Source organism: Thermobia domestica, chromosome 14, assembly GCF_964235325.1.
Source record: "Thermobia domestica chromosome 14, izTheDome1.hap1.1, whole genome shotgun sequence".
NCBI lineage: Eukaryota > Metazoa > Arthropoda > Insecta > Zygentoma > Lepismatidae > Thermobia > Thermobia domestica.
In genome coordinates, this window is record NC_137467.1 from 84,219,103 (window position 1) to 84,240,243 (window position 21,141).

The 21,141-nt window shown below is 35.2% G+C and overlaps 1 protein-coding gene across 5 annotated transcripts in view; it reads left to right on the forward strand.

The window, feature by feature from the left end:
* The window catches only part of LOC145670240 (growth arrest-specific protein 2-like), a 370,305-nt gene that overhangs the window by 269,753 nt on the left and 79,411 nt on the right, over positions 1-21,141 (forward strand). The gene's annotated exons all lie outside the window — the stretch shown is intronic.

Genomic DNA, 21,141 nt, shown 5'->3' on the forward strand with positions numbered 1-21,141 from the left:
ACAGACCAGATATTTCCAGTGTTAAATCGAATCTATCTATGGCTTAGTTTATCGAGAAAAAAAAATCGTTATAGGAAAGTGTAAGTAGTGATTTCTGTGTAAATTATTTTGTTGCGTAAATGGGAACATTTTTAAATAAGAAAAATAGTATTGGACGTCCATCAGATAGATATATACTAACCGATGTTTGTGGTTTAGAGAGATGGTGATATATAGTAAGTGGGCAGTATTCAGGTATCTTCTCAAAATAAAGATGACCTCCATTGGATCCGGTCTTCTTTCTAACACCACCTACAGTCCTTCAACTTTGTGTAGGAATTGCTGGACATCGTTTGTTTACTTTTGCTGTGACTTGCTTCTCAAGTGATCTCGGACACATCTCAATGAGTTCATCTGAAAAGGACGCTAAATAAAAAGAATACTTCGAAGTGGGTTGATTTCGACATTTCAGACCTCTTTTTATTATTATTTCATTGAATAAAACTCTTTTATAAAACTTTTTTTTTTTTAGATCGGATACCGCTCATAGGTAGGGATTTGGTATTGTTAGGTGGAGTGTTACACATAGAGGCGTACCTTATTTATGATTCCTTTGCTGCAAGAGTTCATTGTAATCCTACGTGTAATAAAATAACTGTTATAGGTCGTACGGCACACTTTTCTATGAGGATGGTGATAAAATATCTAGACACCTTTAAGACGAAGGAACTAAAGTTCACAAGTAGTACATGTCGGCGTTAGAGCTATATACGTCGAAAATACTCAACAGTGTTCCTTTTTATATACAACTAGCGTTAATTTCCAGCTTCGCTAGCTTAAAATAAGAAAAATTAGCAATATATTCCGTTAATCAGTCTAAGTATAGCTCACAGATGACGAGAAGAGCCCTAAAACAGGGGTAGCGGGGAAAGGTTAACGACACGGTCGAGTCTCCATTTTCGGTTTTTGAGGTATGGTCTATACTTACATGTCGTCTGCTACTCCGGGTAAAGTTATATATGTGCTATTCCGTGGTGTCATTTGAAACCCCGTGCGAAAAGTGGGCGAGCCCATACGTACGTCACACAGCTTCTGCTAGGGTTCTTCTCGTCATCTGTGAGCTGTAAGTTTTACTATTACTGAAGCGCTCTCTGGTATCGATCATTTTCGATCATTTTTATATATAGTGGCGGGGCTGAATTTGGATTTAAACGGCGCCAGAAGTGCCACTGTTCATTTCAGTGACTCCGGAGTTCATTTCAGTGACTCCGGAAACTATGGATTCGGCACTAATGTCAGTCATTTTCGATCATTTATGTATATCACAAACATAATCACTCATTTATATATATATATATATATATATATATATATATATATATATATATATATATATATATATATATATATATATATATATATATATAATATAACCAGGGCCTAATCTATTCTAAAAGAATAAAAAAAAGTATCAACTGCACCAGATTAGTAACAAATGACATACTTTCTGACGCCATAAAAGTTTTTTTTTTCAATTTTCTCAAAAACTATTCATGATAATTTACCCTCCGTCATGTCATTTTGTTTACTTTGATATGGTCTATACTTTGATACAGACCCTATCTTTGGCCGATATTATAATTCAATAAAATTTGAAGTTTTAAGAGTTAATCTTTATTTTAAGACTGTATGTCACTAGTCATCATGTTTCGTTTTGTTAGTGTCAAAATAATAATTGATTAGTGCAGTCATTCCCAACCGGTGTGTCACGACACACTAATGTATCGCGCGCCCCCCCATAGGGTATATTGTGGAATTTTAGAATTTAAAAATCGTGAAACATTTAATAATAAGTTAAAATCGATATTAAGATAGATTGTACCAGTCAATGCTTCCAGCAACAGCACATACTACCTACTCACTATTTTACAGAAACTTATTGTCTTACCTATTATAATTGATATTTTTAATAATAAATGAAAATCAGTGTCGGGAAGTCGTTGGCGTTCAGTGAAGTATGTCATCAGCCAAAAAGATTGGGAACCACTGGATTTCAATTTTTGATATATATATATATATATATATATATATATATATATATATATATATATATATATATATATATATATATATATATATATATATATATATATATATATGCTTGTATATCCAACCTTACGCTTATATATGCTTGTATATGCTTGTATATCCAACCTTGTTGTATATTCTTATATTTTAGTGCACGTGGTTATGGCACCTTCATCACTTTATTTGTAGTACTTTTGCTATTGTAATCTCTGGCATGGGAGACCCGGGTTCGATTACTGGTGGGAGCTCATGTGGTTCGGATTTTACGTTAATCAGTAGGTCCTTATCTCATATAGCCTCGCTGCGAAAGGGACGTTAAACTCAAAATCAACTCAACTAAACTCACTCACTGTCCAAAATTTATTATTATTACTATTATTATTATTATTATTATTATTATTATTATTATTATTATTATTATTATTATTATTATTATTATGAATAAGAAAATTAACATTGAATCTCTCGTCTTTCGCATCCTGAGAGTCCACTTCAAAACACTGACAAAAACAGAAAATCGTGAAGTCTATTCAAACTGTATATTCGTTATTATGGTTTGAAGATCTTGTAACCTTACTACCTATGTCTCTCATTCTACAGACTGTTACTATCATTGATCACAATCATCAAAAATCAAAAGTACGCCGCTTGGAAATGGTCTCTGTTTGTTCAGAAGCTCACATGGGTGTTGCTGGTCAATAAATTATTATATAAGATATAGTATCGTCAAATTTATGTTTCTAGTATGGTGGCTAAAGATTTAAAAGTGACACACCAGTTGTTCCTCTACAGAAAAGGCTATGGAACTGAAGACCATCCAAAAAGTATTTATATCCGTGACTAGAATTAATTATTCGTTTCTTAAGTAAAACGCTGTTATATCGAGAGGGAAGTACACAGATACAATTTACGAATGAGTAGCCTACCATGCATAACGCTGATCTTTAACATGTATAATCTTTTAAGAAAATCATTATAGAATAACGATTCCAAATTTGTACCTGATAAGCTAGAATCTAATCACTAATGTCCTAAATTGTTTTGTACTGAGAGAAAATTGCTTACACGTAATCTTGTATGCTACATTTACGGTAGACTTTCAGTTACATTATTTAAATATTCACTTCTTTAAATTTTATATAGGTACGAAACATAATTTCCTCCTTCAAAATATTTAATTGTTTTTAAGGTGTTAGACTTCCGTATATCGGAGGACAGGATATCTGTGTATGAAAGTCATAAACATATAATTCTTCTGTACGTGGTATTCATTATCCTAAAACTGAACCTATTCCATCATTCTTAACTTTCTAATGTCGAGTTTTCCTTGTACACTTCACAACTACAGGTGAAACGAACTAGCAGTATCCTTTTATGGCCCAATACTTTCTGTGTGCGTGGTCCTGGGGTTATTTACCTCGGATATAAATCTGAATAAAAGTTCTACTTTAAGTAAGCGGTAGTTACCGTCTCGTTTTAGTCTCGATACTTAAAAATGTATATTAAATCTAATAACTTAATACAAGTGTAATCAATGAAAGAAGCTGTCAACGCTACCCCTGTTTTAATGATTTTTGGATCAATATGACTTTAACAAAATGGCGTTAAGTGTCTAGAGAGAAGACGAAAACCGATGTTTGTAACATGCTTCATTAGTAGTGAATTTGGATGGCTTGTTTGACTATTCGTTTTTTTTTTTTTTTTTTTTTCTGACGGGCTTAGTATCCACAACAGGAACAAACACACCGGCGTTATCCACTTGGCCATGAAGAAGCACTGAGTGGAGGCAAATACCAATTTATTCAGTGATTTCAGATTATGTCCCTTGCGACGGCTGTGAATATCCGGGAAAAGGGACTGTAAAAATATTAGTAACTCATTTTGAGCAAGATGGAAAATATGCCACAGGAGAATTTCTTAGCTCGGGGGAAGGGGATTACATCTCTCCCAGACAACCCACTGAAGTCAATACTGAATATATCTAATAGGGTTATTCTTTGGTTTGTTTCTTGAAATTTAGCTTTCTTTTTTAGCGCCGAGGCTATATGAGATATGGACTACAGGTTAACATGGAATTTAAACCACCACTATAGGTGCAAATCTTAATAGTTCCCACCGGAATCGATCATGGGACTCCGTGCGTCAAAGACGCGTGTGCTAAGCACTAGACGAACGGAGAGGGACTCACACCACCCTTGCTTTACCGGTTTTAAAATTACATGATGATGATAATTGTCTAGGGAGAAACTGATTCCGATGCTTCATTGATTTTTAACTTAGTTCGTCAGCAATGAGGTTGTATGAGACAACACCTAATGCTCAAGGTGGGGTTCGAACCAGACATGCTTAGGACTTACGCTAGGAATCGAACCGGAACCAGGTGCGTTGTCTACTTGCCACAAAGAGCACACATTGAGACAGATACTAGTGTATAAAATGATAATATTCTTTTCTCATGATGCAAATACGATACAGCACAGAAAATGAACATTTTAATCGCAGATCGTGATTTTTGAAGTGCTTATATTTCGTATGTACACAACTGTTAGTGCTGGTTGTTGTAGATTGACAACATTGTGAGTAAGCTCTTGCTTGTGTTGTTCAGTAATACCACGGTCAATCGTGAATATCTTTCGAAGGATCTCTTTCCTGCTTAGAGAAACATAAGACTGTTGTTCTTCCTCTATTCAAAATAGCTCTTTATTCTTTACGTATTTGCTTATTTATTAGGTTTTTTGTATACCTTTTTAACCTTTATTGCTGTTACTGTTCTCCTAAGTGTCTTTATAAGAGGTACAGGTCAAGATTCTTCCATCAATCTTTTCTGGCGTTGTAACAAAATATGGCTGCAACTATAGCGAACAAAGGAACATGTTCTTTCACAGCTATATATTAGGTCACGGCCGTGTCAATGTTCACCCTTATTTGGCGAACATTATTCAGCGGAAAATCACGTTTTCTTTCCGCCATTGACAAAGATCTTTCAGTGCTTACTCCCTGTTTTCTTTCTTATCCGCATTTTGAGCTTGTAATATTTTTGTTTTAATCAATGTAGCCAGAAACATCCACGTTTCTTGCCTTCTAGATTTCCATAAAACAACTAGAATTCGAAAACTCAGAATAGCATCTGTTTATGGATTAACATTGCGAGTGGTACTGGTTGCTAGTTTTTATGATTGGTCAAGGGCAGACAGTTTGTTTTCTTCACTTGGGCGTTCCCATCAACTATTTTACTACTCATTCGTTAGTATTATATATAAACAGTCTTGTTCTTTAATTCACGAAGTAGAATTTTAAGATCACCCAAGTAGCATGTTTTAAATATTCGCTTAAATGATTTGATTTCTGAGACAATAGCTGAGGTGTTTTTTTTTTCTTTTTCATATACCCCAAATCTAGAGTTTACTTTTATCATTCATTAGCTACAGTTAATCCCTCATCCGTAACAATGCGGAGTTGATTTACCTTTTGCCATTAGATAAAGTTAAATTTCAAATAATAATAATAATAATAATAATAATAATAATAATAATAATAATAATAATAATAATAATAATAATAATAATAATAATAATAATAATAATAGTTGGTTTTGAATTTTATTAGTATCTAAATCGCTAATAAACTAACTCTGTGGCCCATGGTACCCGGAGATTCAATGCCGCGTTCACAAAAGCTCTTCATTTACTGCTATCCTTAACCAAATGGGCCCAGTTTCTACTTTGTATTCCTATCTCTGCGAGATCCATCCTCCCATCTGCGCCTAGGTCTTCCTAATGGTCGTTTTCCGATCGGTCTTCCAGTCAAAACTCTGAAAGCGTTTCTACTTTCTTCCATCCTACCTACATGACCTGCCTACCTAAGCCTCCTAGACTTGATGACCCTAACAATGTTTGGTAAACCGTATAAATTATGTAGTTCCTTGTTATGAAGTTTCCACCATTCACCATTCCCGTTCCTCTTGGCTCCGAATATTCGTCTTAGGATCTTGTTCTCAAATACTTTCAGTCTACGTTCCTTCTTCAGAGTAAGCGTTCATGTTTCGCAACCATACAGAACAACAGGCATGATTGTTGTTTTATATATTTTAAGCTTCAAATTCCTGGACAGAATTCGAGATAATGCCTAATAATGAATTTATTTTCCATTTATCATTAACTAAAGTTAAATCTTTACTAATGACTTTATTTTCATTTTAATTTTCATTTCCCGAATAATGAGTCAATTTTAATGTTAACATAAGTTCAAGTTAAATCCCTAATAAGGAGGAGTTGATTTTACTTCTCTTGTATGTCTAAGAATGATATTTACAGCTTTTATTATTACGCTTTTGCCGCATTAAACGTCAATTATAAATGACCCGGAAAACTATTTTATAATTAGGTAGGTTTTATCCTACCAGGAACTTTGAGAGTTACTAATATAGAACATAGTCGTATCGAAAATGTATAGATTTTTTGTATAATTTTTAGAGTTGAGTTGATTTTGAGTTTAACGTCCCTTTTCAGCAGCGAGGCTATATGAGACGGGATCTACTGATTAACGTGGAATCCGAATCACATGAGTTCCCGCCGGGAATGAACACGGGTCTCCCGCGCCAAAGGCTCCTACGCTAACCGCTTAGCCATGGATGAGTTAGGGTACGAAAATGAGTGTTTTAACTCTGAAAATCTCCCTTGGCATGTTGTAGTTCTGTGAAAAGCCTTTGGGAAGGCTTAAACATGACATTAAAATACAGTCATTCTAAATATTAGCCTAAGTAAAGTGGTCTCGTAGATCTAATTGCGACTGAATTAATTTGGCACGTAATACGGATAGAATGGTGGGAATTTTGTCTGCAGCGATATGTTATGAAGTAAAGAGATAAAAATAATACTTCGTCTTTAGATCTGAGTTATTTTGGGTACAATGAAAATTATTACTAATGTAGGGTACAAGAACTTTATACACTGTAAATAAAATGCTTTGATCTTGACATGAGCAGCCTATTTATTAAAATAATCCTGGATGGGTCATCTAATGATAAAATATGTAAGTATAATGCAAATCATCACACAGGGTTCGTCCTCACGTTCTGAAACTGGGATTGCATTAGAAAGTAAACGAAATAAGTTCAATGTGTTGTTTCTATTTTACCGGAACAGGCTATCGTCCTCTTTAATTCCTCAAATAACTAGTTAGTTTAACTGTCAATGTAAGAGCATGTACGTACTTTTCTCTTTACTTGTTATTCTATGAAGATGCGTCACTTACTTAAATCCTCATTTCGTTGCGTGTTTTATTCCGGTCGCAGCCAGCTTCCCCCATATTTCAAAAGCAATTGGTCTACCGACTGAAGATGAACAATAACGGTCTTTGGCTTCGCTGTATAAGGCAGCTTGCTATGATAATGAGATTAAGCGTACGTCTCCTGCAGCACTAATACCGACAGCTTGTAACATTTTTCACATCTGAATGTTGTTGTCCTGTCATAATATATCATAGACGCAATTCTTAACTGAAAAATACTTATCTTCAATCACTAGGTGAGTTCCGTAGCATTGTGCACATGTCCCACTGTGCGGCTATTACCATACGTATATCTAGAGCTGGCAAAGACAAATCCTGTAGATTTTGTCTCTCTTAAAAGTCCATTGAAAAATAAACAGAATACAAGTAAATATGGACTGAGTTTTGTAAGAGGATATCATGAGAATGTCATTTATAGTTTGGTTTTTAAAGAGTTTTTAATTCACCAAACTTCTTTAATGTATTTACTCGGTCCATGTGCTCGTCCGTCTGGGAGACAATTCTCAAGAACTGCTATCAATTTTAACCAGATTATAGAGGCTCAAAAGTTAGGAATTAAATTCTGTGAGAAAGGGGATCCATTCCCCGGAAATGGTAGAAATCAACCACTTCCGGTTTTAACGTGATCATTATACAGGGTAGCCCAAAAAGTAGGTATACACCCCTGCGTTGATCAAGTATAACATTCTAGCTTATAGGTTTATTTGCTTCGGCTGTTCCGAGTTTAAGATATAAGTAAAAACACATTGTAGTAAAAAGGCATGGTATAAAAAACAATGAGTTGATCAGTACGGTACTGTATACCTACTTTTGAACCACCCTGTATATAAAAAAACTGAAATAGATAGCGAGAAGCGGCTTCCTGTAAATGATTAAGAGGCCTCATCAGTGCGAAATTAAAATACAGCTAATTTTACAGTAATTATATGATATCTTCAAATAGAAAAAAGATAATCGAAAAGTGGAACAAGACCTCCCTAGATAATATTATTTTGCGTGAGATACCGTTATCATGACTCATTTATCTGCTTTCGATTTCCGGCCATTTAGAAAATCGGTATTTATTTTCACGTTTCTAAATAACTGCAAACGGAAAACTACTAGGTGACTCGTGATAACGGTACCTCATGCAAAATAACATCGTCTAAGGAGGTCTTGATCCACTTTTCGATTATGTTTTATCTATTTGAAGATATCACATAATTACTGTAAATTTAGCGGTATTTTAATTTCGCAGTGATAGGGACTCTTAAGCGCCTCAACAATATATTTAATCTTCATTCTCAATTCGGGAGGACGGTGTCTCAGTGGTAAAGCGCTTACCTCTTGTGCATGGGGTCCATGGTTCGATCTCCGGCCAAGTAAGACAGCATCGTGTTCGTGGGTTTTCTTGGGGTATTCCCGTTTCCTCCGACATTCTCATTCCCCCAGTTCTTCTATTATCACTGCATTCTATTTACTTGCATTAGTCATAGTCTCCCTTAGCATAACAGGCATAATCCTGAGAAGTTAAATTCCCGGTGGGAGCACTCGGTGGAAAAAGTGTAAAACGCTTTTTCAGGCCAGCCACCCTGAATGAGGTTTTCCTGGGTTTTCCTCATTCACACCAGGCAAATGCCGGGGTGGTACCTAACTTATAGGTCCCAAGGCCGCTTCCTTCCTTCCCCAATTCTTTCTTCCTTCCCTTTCCCCGGATTGTGTGCTCGCCGAGGGACGTCATCTCTCAAAACGTGACGGGCTAAATGGTCTTAGATACCGAAAGCCCAGACATCTAAATCCTAATCCTAATCCTGAGAAGTTAAATTGAAATATTTTATTTTTTCCATTCTTAACTTTATTAAAACCGAAAACTGTGGAAATCACTAAAACTTGCGATTTCAATATTTATCTTCATAGAGCAAAAACGAAAAGAGAGAGCGAAAAGCTTTATTATTATTATTATTATTATTATTATTATTATTATTATTATTATTATTATTATTATTATTATTATTATTATTATTATTATTATATCGGTTCAATGTCCTAAGAGTATTTACCATCCTCTCTCGTAATTCCCTATTCAAATCGAAAGTGGCAGAAATCAACAACTTTCAGTTTTAACTTTGATCACTATAGATTAAAAACGTTATGAGATAACGAGATACGGTACGGTTTTCTGCAATCAATTAGGCGCCGCAAGAATATGTTCCATCTCCATTCTTATTTCTCTACTAAAACCAGAAATAGCAGAAAATTACTACCTCTTTCGATTTCAATATTAATTGAGAAAATATTGCGCTATACAAACCAAACTCCCTCACGCAGTGTACACATGATACTGGTACTTGTGATGTACGGTTCTGGTTTTAGTGTGCTACTACACGGAATACTGTTTTCATCATTTACTGTAGTAACATGACAAAGTGACCAATGCTCTTGTTTTCTGTGTGCATGATCTGGGATTCGATTCGAACCTAAGCTTCAAACAAGTGGCTTTGATCACACATTAAGTAGTAGCTCTCCTCTCATATAGTCTCTGTACTAAAGAAGGAATGAGTTTCAGCTCCCGTGTCATCTAGTCTCGATGTTGAAGGACTGAAGTAATATTTTCATTTTTTAGTTTTAATAAGTTAAATTTTTCATTTATTTTCCAATTTTGATTATTACTGACCTTAGTGACAATACCGCAAACAAATTTTTCAACTCTAATTTGTGCTTTCTCAGTTCTAAGCGGATACTTATTTTCTCTTGTTTTTCTTCTACAGTATTATTCTTGTGGTTTTAAAGGTTTATTTAAAGAAAGAAAGAAAGAAAGAAACGGAAAAGTCCTGATTTTATTTAAACTGACGTAAATTTTGCTGCAATTCATTACATCTAAGTTGAAATACAATGGCACTGAAACAGTGTATGTAACATACTTTGTTTTCAAACTGTTTTGCAACATATTGTATTTCAATATTTCACTACGCATAATAATCAATAATCGAAAATCACAATTTAACACAATGATTTTTGGAATCCATATACGAAGAATCCAACAGAGGCTGATTTCTTTCAACTGAAACTGATTTTCTCATAGTCTTGTTTCACAACATTTTGCCAGAGTTCCTACGAACAAAGTTGCCATAAGATAAGTTGAAATTGTCTTTCAAACTGCGGAAGAAAGATAGATTAAGGATTGACAATTTTGACTATTGTGTATTGGAAGTATTAGAGGCTTTCTTTAATATATCAGGATCTTTGACACATGTACTGTGCTAATATAAGACCAAAGGTATTTTACCATAAGGCTTATACCGGACTAAATGACCCAGAAACTCAGAAAGCGTGTTTGTTATATAACCTAAACCTATGATGTATACACTAAGATGAACCAGACGGTAGTCTTTTTGTCTGGTGACTTTCTTTATAGCAAAGGAACTACATGTCAAAATCTCCCTACAATCACTGTCGATTTATTCCCTAAGTGCATTGATCAACAAAAGCTGGTACGAGTTGTCACTGTAACAAGGAATATGTCATATCCCGACACACATGCAGACAGAGGGTATACTCTGTCATAATACCAATCCTTTGTCTCCTTTCATCAACATATATTACCGCTATACCTTATTTTTGACTTACTGAAACTTATGACATGATTTTTTTTCTTTAAATAAAGCTTTATGTACCTATTTTAGAGGCTTCTGCTTCCTCTGCAACAGGCAAAATTAACTTCTTTGCATATGCAACTTGTCACTGAGAATCGAGACTAATCTTTCACGTACCGTACTGAATGTTTCTTCTCGCGTGCGTGTATGATCACTAGCTTTGTCAGACCTTAAAAGTGTCGAGATCTCCTGAGTGTCGAGATGTCCCTGAATTATCCTATAATATCGAGTGACGTGCCTATTTTTAAACGTTGATAAATGCTCTTCACTACTTTCGTCCAATCACTTTATATATTTATAATTGCTGTTAATAATGTAAAACCAAAACAGTATTTGAGGTCAAAGACTTGGATGAAGTAGTGTTGTTCACGAGACTTTCTCGAAAACGAGACGAGCATTCAGATGAGACGAGAAAAGAAATTTCTCGTCTAGTATGGAATATTAGTCAGTATAAATCGATTTCGAAAATTTCAGATGTAAAAACATAACAGATATTATTATTAGTTTTAACAGTAATAACGTTTATGCTCACCCTACCCCGTCACTGGATAATGGTCTTTCTACGCTCTATGGTCTTCCAAGAAAAAGAACGTGTATGTGTTTTTCTAGTGGGCTAATAAAGCAAACTTTCAATTACTTTCATCCGTTGGAAGTGTATTACTTATTTCTTTGTTATTATACATACATTAACAAAGAAAAAAGTATTGCGTTTAAAAAATAGACAGTTTAAAACAGTGTACGAGTAATTCTAAATTAACATTGTAATATTTGCAAAATTCCACTTAAAATTTATGGAATTTCTAATGTTTTTGTTTCTTTTCATTTTAGGTGAGTAAAACAATATAATCCAAGAAATTAACTGATAAAACCATGGGGAAACAAGGTAATGTAAAAAAAAAAGTTAGTTTTTCCTTTTAATTTTTTAAAAAATGTCTTATTTTCGTAAGCCAACTACAGTTCATTTCAGGAAGAATACTGAAATTCTGATGGAATTATTTTCAGTCTATGGATTTTTCACGTTAAATGTGTGATTTGTAGAGACCGGATCTTTAGGCATTAAAAGTCTCAAATATAGGCAGGCAAATAGACACTTAAAATTAAAAAAAAAAATAGGCACTAAAATGCAACTCGAAATAATGAAGATAAATATTCAATACAATTAAAAAATAAATTCAAGTCATAGATAATGTTCAAAGAATATAGAAACATACATGTTTGTTAATATCTTCTTTTACTGTCTATATAAAAATGAAGCTTGATATGCACTCCATATTATATTCTTGCACAAAAAATCATCCATTTATAGACGATAAAATTGAAGAATATCTCATTTTTGTCAAAAAGTGACATTGGCGCTTTTAGACCCAAGCCATATATATATATATATATATATATATATATATATATATAAAGAAAATGCATAGAATGGGCAACATTAGGCATTAAAGCAATTATTTAGGCAGTAAAGGGTGAAATAGGCTAAATAAGATTAGCTTAAATCGAAACTATAACTCCCATACAAACTTTAAAACATTATTCTTGATCACATCTTTAATATTAAAGAATAGGCATTTTGCCTAACATCCGGTCTTTAGTGATTTGTGTCTGAGAAGAATGGATATTCGAAATGAAAGAGCAGTCAAAATATTTTAGTTCTTTAGTCGTAAATTATATTTTAAAAATAAAAGTGTTTAGTAGAATTGCTAAATTCTATTTTAGGAATAAAAGTGTTTAGTACTTAGTAAAAGATCTTCAACTGTGCAACAGGCAAGGAACAAAACGATAAAGAATAGTTAGGTTGTTTCAGTTTACTTGGAGCTGTTGGCTTTAGCATATAATCAAACACCCCAAGAATGAAGTGCAATTCGTACCGAGAACTGAAGTATTCAAGAGATTTTCTTAACTACATAGAGGATGTATATTTTCTTAACCTTAGGGGTTGCGGTGGCCTAGTGGTAGAGCGTTCACCTCTGGTGCATGGGGTTCTTGGTTCGATCCCAGCTCGCGCCAAGTGAACTTTGTTGTGGACGAACACCATGTGTGTGGGTTTCCTCGGGGTCTTCCCTTTTCTTCCACTTTCTTCATTCCATCATTTCATTCATTTCTCATCATCACCGTCTCCTTTAGCCTAACTGGCATAATCGTGAGAAGTAAAACCCAAAGATTTTATTTCATTTTTTCTTAACTTCGTAAAGAGCGTAAATATGAGCATATTTAAAATGGTTACTAATGAAGTACTGTATTCCAGATTTCTTTTTAATTTATGAATTTAACACAATTGTTAAGATTAATTAGGAAGGTAAACAAATGAACTCCATTGATATTACGTAATCTATGTACAAGCATCAGTTTCTTGATTGCGGAAAATATTAATCATTAATTGATTTTTAGCAAATGTTTATCACAAACACACACTGCATTTACTTCGTTTAAGAGGTTAACAATCTACCTCAAAATTAACGTTTAAGTTAAAATGGAACATTACGTTGAAGTTAAAATTAATGTTAACAGGTTAAAGTTTAACTTCAAATTAACGTTTAAGAGATAAACGTGTAACCTCAAATTACAGTTTTAATTCGTAACCGATGCGTTCTGTGTTAAACGTTAATTTGAGATTAATCGTTAGTGTTTCATCTCAAATTAACCTTTTACAGGATAACGTTTAATTTCAAGTTAATGTTTAACGTCAAACTAACGTTTAACAGATTTACGTTTAATATTAAATTTATGTTGAACTTCAAATTAACGTTTAACAGGTTAACGATTATGTATTTTTATCTTTGTTATGTATTTTTATCTAATTCTCTTTAATGACATCTAGTGATTTTTTTAAAGAAACTGTTTTCGAAATTTGACTAGTCCTAATCCCAGTTTTTAAAGTTCTTAATTTGAGAGCGAAAGGCCCTCACAAGAGCATGCTCTACATGAACATTAAACAAGTAAAGATCTAAAGTTTTGTCAAGATCCGATGCGTTCCGTGGGTTACGTATACACATATATTGTTAAAATTTTCATAGGTCCCGGTTTCGGTCAACTTTCATAAGGTTGACTATCCTGCTTTTTAATATATATATATATATATATATATATATATATATATATATATATATATATATAATATTTGTGTGTGTGTGAATCTAGGAGCCCTATCCATGAAACTGCCATCATTACAGTTAATATTTATCTCTCGTTACTTTAAATTATTGTTACATTTTTTTTCCAAAAAGACTTAATAAACCTGAAATATACAATAAGTTTTTCTACCCCTGTTAAATCGAGACTCTTAATTCGTACTACATGGTGCGTTTAAAAAGTAGCTACGTTTCCCTACGGCGGTAAACACAAAGAATACGTAATAACCTTGAAACATTTATTGCCATAGATACAGCCCAAGTGAAACTGCTTTCCAACCTATTCGGCATCAGAATTGAGGTACACTCATGTCCAATATTATTGTCGCATGTCTATAAATATGTTGTTGTAGAATATAATTTGATAACGAATTCGGCCGGCATTTCTTATCATGTTAGTACCTGTATAATCCGCAAAAACATGTATGTGGCAAATTTCATGTCAAAAGAGCAGTAAATAAGAACAATAAAACGAAAATAAAACTTTCTTGTCCATTTAGCAACATTTTGTTTTACTCATTTTAATTTTTGTATTTATAATTCTTTTCCTATGAAATTTGCCATAAATATAAATTTCCCGATTATACACGTATTATCAGTATTAAAAGTACCCTGCAAAATCATTATCAAATTATATTCTTACAAGAAGACAGATATAGATATGCGACAATCATTTTGGACATGAGTGTACATTACCGTTGGACCAATTTTTGCATTCCGATGTCGTAAAAGCAGCCGCCAGGAGTGGAACTAGTGTATGACAGCCATCTGCAGTTATTCATCTTTATCAATACGCTTGTCCGACAAAAACGTCATGAGGTATAACAAGACATTAAAATTGCCCGGAGCAAGATCCGGGTCATACGACGGGTGACAATCGATCTTCTACAATCGTTCCACTGGGACGTATTTGACCATCCACCGCATAGCCGGTATCTTGCTCCGAGCTATTTTCATGCCTTACATCTTAAGAAGTCGGCGGCTGACTTTTACATCGGAATGCACAAATTGACATGGTATGACAAATGTTTGAATTCCAGTGGTAAAATGTTGAAAAATAATGTCACCTGTTCTGCATCTGTACAGTAAATGTTTCAAGATCATTACGCCTTCTTTGTGTTTGCTGCCCAAGAGAAGCTTACTTTCTGAACGCACTCCGTAGATATATCCACTCCCGATCCTTCACAAGGTGGGATTCAAACTACTACTTTTTTTTTTTTGTTTTTTTGAGACTAGCAATCGAATACAATACTATGCATAATACGTAGGTACGTCAACCACTTGGCCACAAGGGATCCAAGTTAAGTTTGAGGAGGAGGTGGAACGTTAAAATGATAAGGATTGCTCATTCCACTTAACTTTCCAGCACTTGTACTGCTAACTTGAAGAAGCTCACAAGTTATTGACATTTAAAGCAAATCTTTTTATTAAATTTGTAGCTACTTATATGCATTGGGTTATATAACATCCACTAACTCGTGATAAAAGTTTTGTGGCGCATTTAGTGTATCGATTTGGAATTCCACTGGGAGCCGGGTTCATCTCCATATCGTGACTATATTTCTGGGAAACTTGCCAAAAGCCAAAATCCATAACGAATGAGAGATGAAGTCAGAACTCCCAAAAGGTTTTAAATCCTTTATTATTAACCGTATATATGATAGGATTTTTTTAATGCAGTTCGTACAACCAATAGCCTGGTACACAATAGAAAATCATGAGCGTTTATATACGTCAGAACACATTGTAATATACAATAATCTTTTATAAATGACAGGTGATGCATATAAAAACCATTGGTAGCCTACGGATTTGTGTTGGGAGAGTTTGTGCTATCACAAAGTAACTGTTTACATCTAGTACCAATAAAATTAATCAATGTATGTAAATATTTAGAATGTAAACACTTTATGTATAACAGTTCTCTACGTACAAATGCGATGATAATACGAGCTATATTTTTCTGATCTGCAGCAAAACAATATTTTTCTTAACTGATTTATTTTCTTATACGTCAGCAGTTAAATTCAATTAGTTTTATTTGCTGCTATAATATAGCAAAGATTAATTACAGTTAATGTTGTTGGTAAATAAAGAAATTGCTGTGCATGTTGTTCATGTTGGTATTCTATGCTGTAGCTAATACAGGGAGTCCGTAAAGTCCTGCAGGAAAGTAAAACCCTATAACTTAGAAACCGTTACGTTTAAGCATATAAATTTTCGGAGTTGGAAGAAAGGAAGTTTAAAGTTTTGTTCTGGCCACAATGCTCGATGACGTTTGCGCTGGTAATCACGTGACTTAAGATGGCGTCTATTTAAGAAAAGGCACAATGTGTTTTGTGGTTTGTGGGATTAAAATCTTGCGTTTCAGTGCGGAGAAAGTTCCAAACAACGTATGGGACCCTCCCCCCAAGCAGAAAAAAGAATCAAGAGGTGGTATGAGAAGTTCAAAGAAACGGGAAGTGTGTCAGATTTACCACGCAGTGGAAGGCCAGGAACGAGTGATGATGTGATTCACACGTTGCAGGACAGCGTAGCCAGGAGTCCAATGAAGTCGTTTAAACGTAGGTCATTGGAACTGGGAATACCGAAGTCAACGTTACACAAGATAGTACGCAAGAATTTGAAGGTCCGGCCCTATAAGTTAAAATTTGTGCACGAGCTGATAGAGGAAAACTGTGACGTGAGAATGGAATTTTGTGAGTCAATGCCTACCCGCTTATAAGAAGATGGTGACCTTCTGTCTCGGTTTCTGTTTTCAGATGAAGCCACATTTCATGTGTCGGGAAGAGTGAACAGGCACAACTGCCGAATTTGGGGGGTGGAAAATCCACGTTAATTCGAGTAGCTCAAGCGGGGTAGTCCCAAAGTCAATGTGTGGTGTGCTGTTTCAATGGACCACATTATCGGTCCTTTTTTCTTCGAGGAAGAGACGGTAAATGGTAACAATTATCTGAACATGCTACAGACATTCCTTTTGCCAGCACTTACTAGGTTAGGCATCCTTAATGAGGTCCACATGCAACAGGATGGGGCATCGCCGCACTATACCCTTCAAGTTTGACAGTTTCGTAGCGAAGAATTTAATGAGAGATGAATTGGCCGAAAATGACCCACATCTTGGCCTGCAAGATCACCAGATTTATCGCCTCGTGATTACTGGCTGTGGGGACACGTGAAGACCAAGATGTATTCGCAGAAGCCTGCTAATCTGCACGATCTCAAGAACAAAATAACTTATGTGATTTTGAACATTCCAGACGAGCACCGCCAACACGCAATTCTTGGTTTCCCAAAAAGACTGCAAGAGTGTTTGGACGTGAATGGTGCACAATTGAAAGTTTGGCGATGAACCTTAACTAGCTGAAACAAAACTTTGAACCTTTCTGTAAGTATACCAAAAAGTATTTGTTAATACATTACGTAGTTTCCAAGTTGTAGAGTTTTACTTTCCTGCAGGACTTTATGGACTCCCTGTAGTATGACTTAAGACACTCGGGGGTTCATAGTCGCCGACAGATAATCTTGCTAGTGGACTTATCATCTGTCAATTTACCTCCCATATTCTTTTCTGCTTCGATTATTCATAAGTTTGTTTCCTGTATCTTTCCCAACTAATATTACTAGGGCCTTTCTATTTGAGCTGTACCCTCGGAAAATATGAGAAACATACTTCGGCCCCATCCCCGCCGTCTTCTTCCGGAGGAAATCTTCCCTTTGCTTTGGGAAAGAAATGAATGACCTTGGCTGTATTGCCAAGTTGTCCTTCAGTCATTTGGTCTTGCCGACTGAAGATCGTTACTTAGTTACTTAGACGGGCTAACAAAACAATGCACAGCGAAGCCCGCGAAATAATTCAGAATGTCAATCCCGTCTACATCCAACTATTGGAGGATATCGACCATAGCAACTTGTCACTCCTCTTTTGAGGAATGTACGAGAAAACACACATCGACAGCAGCGCCATATTTCGCTCTTGTTTATTGAAATGAAAAGTATTAGTTTACGTCGCGTTGCTATGGCCTTTAGTCTAAGGCTATTTGAGAAAGCGTTACCCCCTGTAGCGAACGCGGCCAAAGTGTCTATTCAGTAATTTTACTTTCACCAGATGTGTAAATCATACTGTGAGCCGGTCAGGGTTTCCAGGTCTTTTTGCCAGGTCCAGGTGTGTAATAGCAGAATTCCAATACTCTGCACAAACCATCTTCCAAGCAACTGTTTCTTGTTACAATCCCTTTGCCTGGCAACACGTCTTTTCTGTTTTTTTTTTTTCCCTTCCTTTTGAAATCTTTTAAACAGCAGGCGCTCTATTGTTCCGACCCGCACCAAATACGCTCGAGCTGACGTTTTCTCAGCGATTTTATTGCTTTCGCGTTTATGATTAGCCATCTACATTTAAATACATGGTCAGCGTATTCCAAGAGTACGCATGAGCAATAAATACGCTTTGCGATCGCCTCAAATAGCCGGGTACTTAAGGCCAGTGGCGTACACAAAAATTCTTCAAGGAAGGGTTTCTAGTTCTCAAGTTCATATAATATCATCTGTTTGTACACATATCTTAATATGGTATATGTTTACTTTTACATATCTTGTACAGTTAGCGACAAAATTTCTTCCAGTTTGCTAAAATTTACATTTGGCGGTAACGGTGATATGGCTGGAACGTACAACGGCGATATAATTGAAACACATAGAAAATTATATTCTTTTTTAAGTTACTGAAAACTACTCAAACTGTATTTTTTTTCATTCTGAAGTTACTTACGAAACTAATTTCATCGAACGGAAAGAACCTTTGTCGCTGCCTGTACAAGGAGTTTAAAACTCCGTAATTCTCCTTGCATATGCCACTGCTTTAGGCTAAAGGGAGACGGATAGTTAATGAAGGTGAATGATTGTGAAGGAGTTGGTGGGATTAGAATGTAGAAGGGGAAACGGAAATCTCTAAGAATACTTGCGGATATGATGTGGTCTACCACAGACTCACATACGCTGGTATCTAATCAGGGACCCCTCAAATCACAAGTGAGCGTTCCAACACTGACGTCCTATGTTTGGAGTTTAACTTTCATTATCAATATCGATTAATAGTTTACGAAAATAGAAAAGTGAATAGTTTTCGATATCTGGGTAGTATTCTTAGTAATGACTGAAGTGCGAATGTGAAATAAAAGCAAGAATAGGAATAGCGAAAGATGCTTTTAGGAGGAAGAAAAATCTGTTTTGTGGGACCTTGAATAAAGAGTTGAGAAAAAGACTCATAAAATGCTTCGTGTGGAGTGTTGTACTGTATGGAGCGGAAACATGGACATTACGTAAAAGTGTTGAAAAACGATTGGAAGCTTTCGAAATGTGGGTGTGAAGAAGAATGGAAAGAATTAGTTGGGTCGAGCGAGAAACAAATGAGAGGGAGTCAGAAGTGGTGGGGGAGAAAAGAACATTTTTAGATATTATTGTGAAGCGGAAGAAAAACTGGTTGGGACATTGCCTAAGAAGAAATTGCATAATGAGAGACGTGCTAGAAGATATGGTGGAAGGAAAGAGAGGAAGAGGGCGAAGGAGGCTACAATTAATGGACGATATTAAAGCATAAAAATCATACGTGAAGACGAAGAGGTTAGCGGAAGACCGCGGAGCATAGAAGCTACTCAAGTGCGGCTGCGGCAAGTGACCTGCCAATAAGGGCAAAATACCTATTATTATTATTATTATTATTATTATTATTATTATTATTATTATTATTATTATTATTATTATTATTATTATTATTATTATTATTATTATCAATATCGAGTTTACATGGGACAATTACCTATAGTTTCAGGTAAGATCCGAAGCATTTTCCTTCCGCCGGGAAGTTTTCCTGGTCCAAAAGGCCAGGACACTAACCATTTAGCTACGAGAGATTTTTTTCCACTTTTTCTTTGTTGTATTAATCTAATTATTTAAATTGTATTCTAATTATTTACATTTAGTTATATTATAGAAATAAATTATCACAATAGAAAAACTTAAAATAGTTAATAGGCTTACTTAAAACTAGCAGAAGTGCCCGTTCTTCTCCGGGGAAGAATAAAAATGAAGTGAAAGTTTTACGTCTCACAATTATACCGGCCAGGCTAAAGGAGACGATGATGATGAGAAATGAATGAAACTGTGGAATGAAGAAAGTGAGAGAAAACGGGAGAACCCCGAGAAAACCCATGCACATGATGTTTGCCTACAATAAAGCTCACTTCGCGCGAGATGGGATCGAACCAAGGATCCCATGCATCAGAGGTGAATGCTCTGCCACTGAGCCACCACAACCCCACGGGAAGGATAATATATATTAAAGTGTTAAATTTATATGTTTGTAGCCTGTTTCCTTCGAGGAACGTCCCGTTTTCGCTGGTCGATTTCAGATTTTCTCTAGATTTGTCTGTTCTCATTGAAAATTTCGAAAACCATGCTGTTATTTTTGTATCAGACATTTAGGAGTAGTTTTGAGCAGAGATGTGCGTCTACGCGTAAAAAACGATAGTTTACGTTTACGTGTCAACAATGCGTAGACAATGTAAACAACGTAGCCTATGTAGAATATGTCAACAACACGTAATTTAATATGGCATCGTGGAGAATAAAGGAGCTTTATTTTGTCGTTACCTTGCGAAATTGCGTACAAAATAAAATGCCTAGACCAGCGAATAGTAACTTTCGAATACTTAGTTTCGTCTTGATGAAGAAAAATGAAAAATATTATGCATTTTGTAAAATATGCAAGAAAAAATTGGCAAATACAGCAGATTCAAGACTGAAAGCCCACAGGTGAGAATTAGTTTTGTAAATTTCATTATAAAAGCAGTGCTCGAAGTGGAAAATCTAAGGAACTGGTATGTGCAGAGTAAACATACAGATTAGATAATTCCCTCTACTTTTTATATGTTAGTCGTTTCCCTAATCTTTCCCTGCACCGAAGCAAAACAACAGATGAGGAAATATCAACAAACGAGCAACGAAATTCTTCCTTACATTTGATA